We start from the raw sequence: 5783 nt of genomic DNA, 5'->3' as shown, positions 1-5783 counted from the left end.
TGGCGGACTACAGTCCGTGGGGTCGCAAAGAGTCAGACACGACTGAGAGACTAACACATGCACACTTGTCTGTGCCAGGTCTGGTGTGTATGTGGGATCTGGTTCCCTGACCAGGGATTGAACCCTGGCCCCCTGCATTGGGAGCTCAGAGTCTTAACCACTGGGCCACTAGGGAAGCCTCCCCATGACTCTTTTTAAAGATGCATTTTTCTTGATGAGAAAATAAATTTTGAATAAGCCCGTTGAGACTTATCCCTGAGATCTCGCTAGAGAATCTGCCATTCAGCTGCAAGAAATGCAGTTTCCCCGAGAGCCTCCAGCTGCCCACACTTTCAGGATCTGCCCCAGATCTCATTCTTCCTCTGCTGCCCAGCCTTGATGACATAGCTAAGGGCAGTAGGTCTTCTGACCAATGCGGGATTCCTTAGTGACTCATCTTCACTTCCAAGTTTCACACCCGCCCTGGCTGGAGCCTGGTCAGATCTGGGTTGAGTCTGAGGTTCCTTCTGCCCCATCTGGCTTCCTTCTCACTTAGGCGTATGAGTTGTTCTCTCTCAGTAATGATCCTGATTCCTAGCATCTGCTTCCTAGAGAACTACACTGACACACATGTGAAGCAGTGACACTGAGAGGACATACAGCATCCATCTCCTTTTCCCCAGACTTTAGATCAGTTTTTCTTACCCGAGGGTGACCTGGCAGAGAGAGAAATAGATGCTCAGCCCACAGTAATCTCATTGTTGGCCAGGTGTCACTCTCAGCTTGAAGATGTTCTCAGGTTTTGTCCACGTGATCCCCTTCATCCTCAAAGCCAACCAGGACAGACTGGATCCCTCTCAAGTGCTGAGTCTCTCTGGCTTTTGACTTTCTCCATTTCTAACTTCTAAATCTAGGCTTACAGTGCTTGCACAGCGACTTCCATAGTAATTCGGTGGCTAAGACTCCACACTCCCAATGCAGGGAAACTGGGTTCAATTCCTGTTCAGGGAACTGGATCCCACATGCCACAACTAAGAGTTCATATGCTGCAGATAAAAATCCCAAGTGCCTTGATGAAGACCCGACACAGCCAAATAAACAGTAAATAAATAAAAACAAATATTCTTATTTTTATGGTTGCTGAGGGGAGAGGGAGAAGATGGGAGAAAAGGATAGTTAGGTAGCTGGGGATAGGCATGTACATATTGCTATACTTAAAATGGATAACCAACAAAGACCTATTGTATAGTACATGGAACTCTGCTCGATGTTATGTGGAAGCCTGGATGGGAGCAGGGTTTGGGGGAGAATGGATATGGGTATATGTATGGCTGAGTCTCTTCGCTGTTCATCTGAAACTATCATAAGATTGTTTGTGAATCAGCTATCGTTGTTCAGTTGCTCAGTCATGCCCGACGCTTTGCGACCCCAGGGACTGCAGCACGCCAGGCCTCCCTATCCCTCACCATCTCCAGGAGTTTGCCCAAGTCTGTATTCATCAGCTATACCACAATACAAAATAAACGTTTTTAAAAAGAGAGAGAGCTTGGGTAATTAGTTCAGGCCCTCTTAGATGATCTCTCTTTTGATGAACTCAAGTCAATGAAACAAAATCTGCAAAGTCCCTTTTACCCCATAATATAATCATGGGAGTACTATGCCAACATATCACAGGAGAGGGAATTGTACAAAAGCCAGGATCATTTGGGGTGGTCTTTAATTTCTGCCTATCACATTCAGTAAATTATTGAAATACATGTTCCCGGGTTCTGTCACCCAGAAATGCCAAATCAGTAGGTCAGGTCTCGGGTGGCCCCCAAGTCTCTGTATTATTTAAAGCTCTTCCCAGTTGGTACAATGGCTAAGATTCGTGCGCCCAATGCAGGGGGCCAGGTTTCTATCCTTGGTCAGGGAACAAAATCCCATATGCTGCAACAAAGTGTTTGCATCCCTCAACTAAAGATTCCACGTGCTACAAGAAAGATCAAAGATCCCGTGTGCTGCAACTAAGACCCAGCACAGCCAAATAAATAAATAAATATTTTTAAAGTAAAATAAAACAAAGCTCTCCAGATTATTTTTGTAAGTAGCCAGGCATAGAAACTCCCTCATGTTTATAACTCCTAAACCTGGAATAGTTATCACATGTGTTCAATTTTTAGCTGAAGATCTGAATCAGGGGATGGAGCAAAAGGTAATAAGAGAAAAAGAAACAGAATATATTATGAGAGAGAGTTACTTAAAAAAAAAAAAAAACTTGAAAGGAAAAAAAGAGAGTTGCAAGAATATACTCAAAGAAGAAAAACGGTAGTTGCAAGGAATTTTTACACTTTCAAAGTTTCTAAGTCACCCCCAGAAAGTTCAGGCTACCCGGGAAAAGAGGAAATGTGAGTGCAAAACAGGAAGGATAGGAAATGAAAACAGTCCTTGAGATGAGTGATGGTAGGGGCTTCCCAGGTGACTCCATGACAAAGAATCCACCTGCCAATGAAGGAGATGTGGGTTCAATCCCTCGGTTGGGAAGATCCCTCCCACTCCGGTATCCTTGCCTGGGAAATCCCATGGACAGAAAGGCCTGGCAGCTATACAATCCATGGGATTTCAAAGAGTGGGACACAGCTTCCGACTAAACAGCAATAACGATGGTCATACAGCATGATGAATTAACACCACTAACGATACACTTGAAAAGGGTTAAGACAGTAAATCTTATGTGTATTTTACTGGAATAGAACTTTTTTTATTAAATGAGAAGCGATGTCGCAAATTATCACGAGGTTGCCTAGAACTGGTGCCATACGGGCGCTACATTTTTTTTTTTAACTTATGGGTAAATGTATGTCTGTGCTTTCAAGTTTCTGTTTCTATTTTGGTCTCATAACATTAACTTGCCTTAACCCTATAACAGCTCATTCCACTTCTAGGTATTTCCCTGAAAGAAATGCACATATGTTCGCACACATTTGCTCAACAATTTTTGTAGCAGCTTTATTCATAAAATGCAAACATGGGAAACAACCCAAATCTCCATCAGCTGGTGGATGGATAAACAAGCTGTGCTCCATTCATATAAAGAGATGCAATTTGACAATAACAAGAAAGAATGAACTATAGCTACACAGAACTTGGATAAACCTCAGAAACATAATTTTCAGTGGCATATGCCAGGCACACACAAAAAAGAATGCATATTATATACCTCCACATATCAGAAATTCAAGAATGGACAATGTTGGGACTTCCTTGGTGGTCCAGTGGTTAGGACTCTCTGCTTCCACTGCAGGTAGCCCAGGTTTAATCACTGGTTGGGGAACTAAGATTTCCATCCCCCAAAAAAGAATAACCAATTGTTATGGATTGTAATAGCTTCCCAGGTGACTCCGCGGTAAAGGATCCTCCTGCAATGCAGAGACACCAGAGACCCAGGGGTTCAATCCCTGGGTTGGGAAGATCCCCTAGAGGAGGAAATGGCAACCCATTCCACTATTCTTGCCTGGGAAATCCCATGGAGAAAGGAGCCTGGCAGGCTATATAGACCATGGAATCACATGGTCTGGACATGACTTATTGACTAAACAACAACAACAATGAATTGTAACAGATGTTAGAATATTGATTACAACTGGCGATATTGACTTGGGAGAGGCACATAATGGAATTTCTGGGCTGATGAAAATAATCGAAATGGTGAAAGTGACTCAGAATGGTGACCCAGAATTACACACCTGCCCCTTCTCCAACAGAAACCAATTGCTCTTACCTAGGTTTCAGAAGGCAGCCACAAAGAGAAAACCAACAACCAGTTAGAACCAGCTAGGCCCAAGATGTCAGGATGATACAGGACAGAAAGCCCAGAGGTAAAACCATGTACCTAGGTTCACCTATCTATGACAAAGGAGGCAAGATTATACAATGAAAAAAGACAGTCTCTTCAATAAATGGTGCTAGAAAAACTGGACAACTACATGTAAAAGAATGAAACTATGACACGATTTAACACCATGTTGCTGTTATTTAGTCACTCAGTCGTGTCTGACTCTTTTTGACCCCATGGACTGCAGCATGCCAGGCTGCCCTGTCCTTCACTATCTCCTGGAGTTTGCTCAAACTCATGTCCATTGAGTCAGTGATGCCATGCAACCATCCCATCCTCCATCACTCCCTTCTCCTCCTGCACGCAATCTTTCCCACCATCAGAGTCTTTTCCAGTGAGTCGGCTCTTCGTACCAGGTGGCCACTTCAGCATCAGTCCTTCCCATGAATATTCAGGGTTGTTTTCCTTTAAGATTGACTTGTTTGAGCTCCTTGCTGTCTACGAGACTCTCGAGAGTATTCTCCAGCACCACAGTTCAAAAGCATCAATTCTTTGGAGCTCAACTTTCTTTATGGTCCAACTCTCACATCCATACAACTGGAAAAACCATAGCCTTGACTATATGGACTGTTGTCAACAAAATGATGTCTCTGCTTTTTAATATGCTGTCTAGCTTTGTTATCGGAGAAGGCAATGGCTACCCATTCCAGTACTCTTGCCTGGAAAATCCCATGGACGGAGGAGCCTTGATAGGCTGCAGTCCGCGGGATCTCTAAGAGTCGGACACAACTGATCGACTTCGCTTTCACTTTTCACTTTCATGCATTGGAGAAGGAAATGGCAACCCACTCCAGTGTTCTTGCCTGGAAAATCCCAGGGACAGTGGAGCCTGATGGACTGCCGTCTATGGGATCGCACAAAGTCAGACACAACTGAAGTGACTTAGCAGCAGCAGCTTTGTTATAGCTTTTCTTCCAAGGAGCAAGAGTCTTTTAATTTCATGGCTACGGTCACTGTCCACAGTAATTTCGGAGCCTAAGAAAATAAAGCTTATCACTGTTTCCATTTTCTCCCCATCTCTTTGCCATGAAGTGATGGGAATGGATGCCATGATCTTAGGTTTTTGAATGTTGAGTTTTAAGCCAGCTTTTCCACTCTCCTCTTACACTTTCATCAACAGGCTGTTTAGTTCCTCTTCACACCATACACAAAAATAAACAAAAATGGATTAGAGACCTAAATGTAAGACTAGACACTATAAAGCTCTTAAGGAAAACATAGGCAGAACATTCTCTGACAAAAATCACAACAAGATCTTTTATGACCCACCTCCTGGAGTAATGAAAATTAAAAAAAAAAAAAAAGAGAGAGAGAGAGACCTAATTAAATTTAAAAGCTTTTGCACAGCAGAGGAAACCATTACAAAAATGAAAAGACAACACTCAGAATGGGAGAAAATATTTGCAACTAATGCAACAGCCAAAGGGTTAATCTCCAAAATATACAAGCAGCTCATGTAGCTTAATATCAAAAAATAAACAACCCAATCTGAAAACAGGCAGAAGAACTAAATAGACATTTCTCCAAAGAAGACACACAGATAGAGATACATGAAGCACTAATTATTGGAGAAATGCAAAACTACAATGAGGTATCACCTCACATGGTTCAGAATGGCCGTCACCAAAAAATCTACAAACAATAAATGATGGAGAGGATGTGGAGGAAAGGAACCCTCTTGTTCTGTTGGTGGGAGTGTAAATTGATACAGCCAGCATGGAGAACAGTATGGAGGTTCCTTCAAAAACTAGAAATAGAGATAACATCTTACCTAGCAATTCAACTACTGGGTTTATACCCTGAGAAAACCATAATTCAAAAAGGCACATGTACCCCTATGTTCATTGCAGCACTATTTACCATAACCAGGATATGGAAACAACTTAGGTGTCCAACAACAGATAAATGGATAAAGAAGATGTGGTACACA

This window comes from Oryx dammah, unplaced genomic scaffold (genome assembly GCF_014754425.2).
Source record: "Oryx dammah isolate SB20612 unplaced genomic scaffold, SCBI_Odam_1.1 HiC_scaffold_5, whole genome shotgun sequence".
Taxonomy (NCBI): domain Eukaryota; kingdom Metazoa; phylum Chordata; class Mammalia; order Artiodactyla; family Bovidae; genus Oryx; species Oryx dammah.
This window is presented reverse-complemented; position numbering follows the sequence as displayed.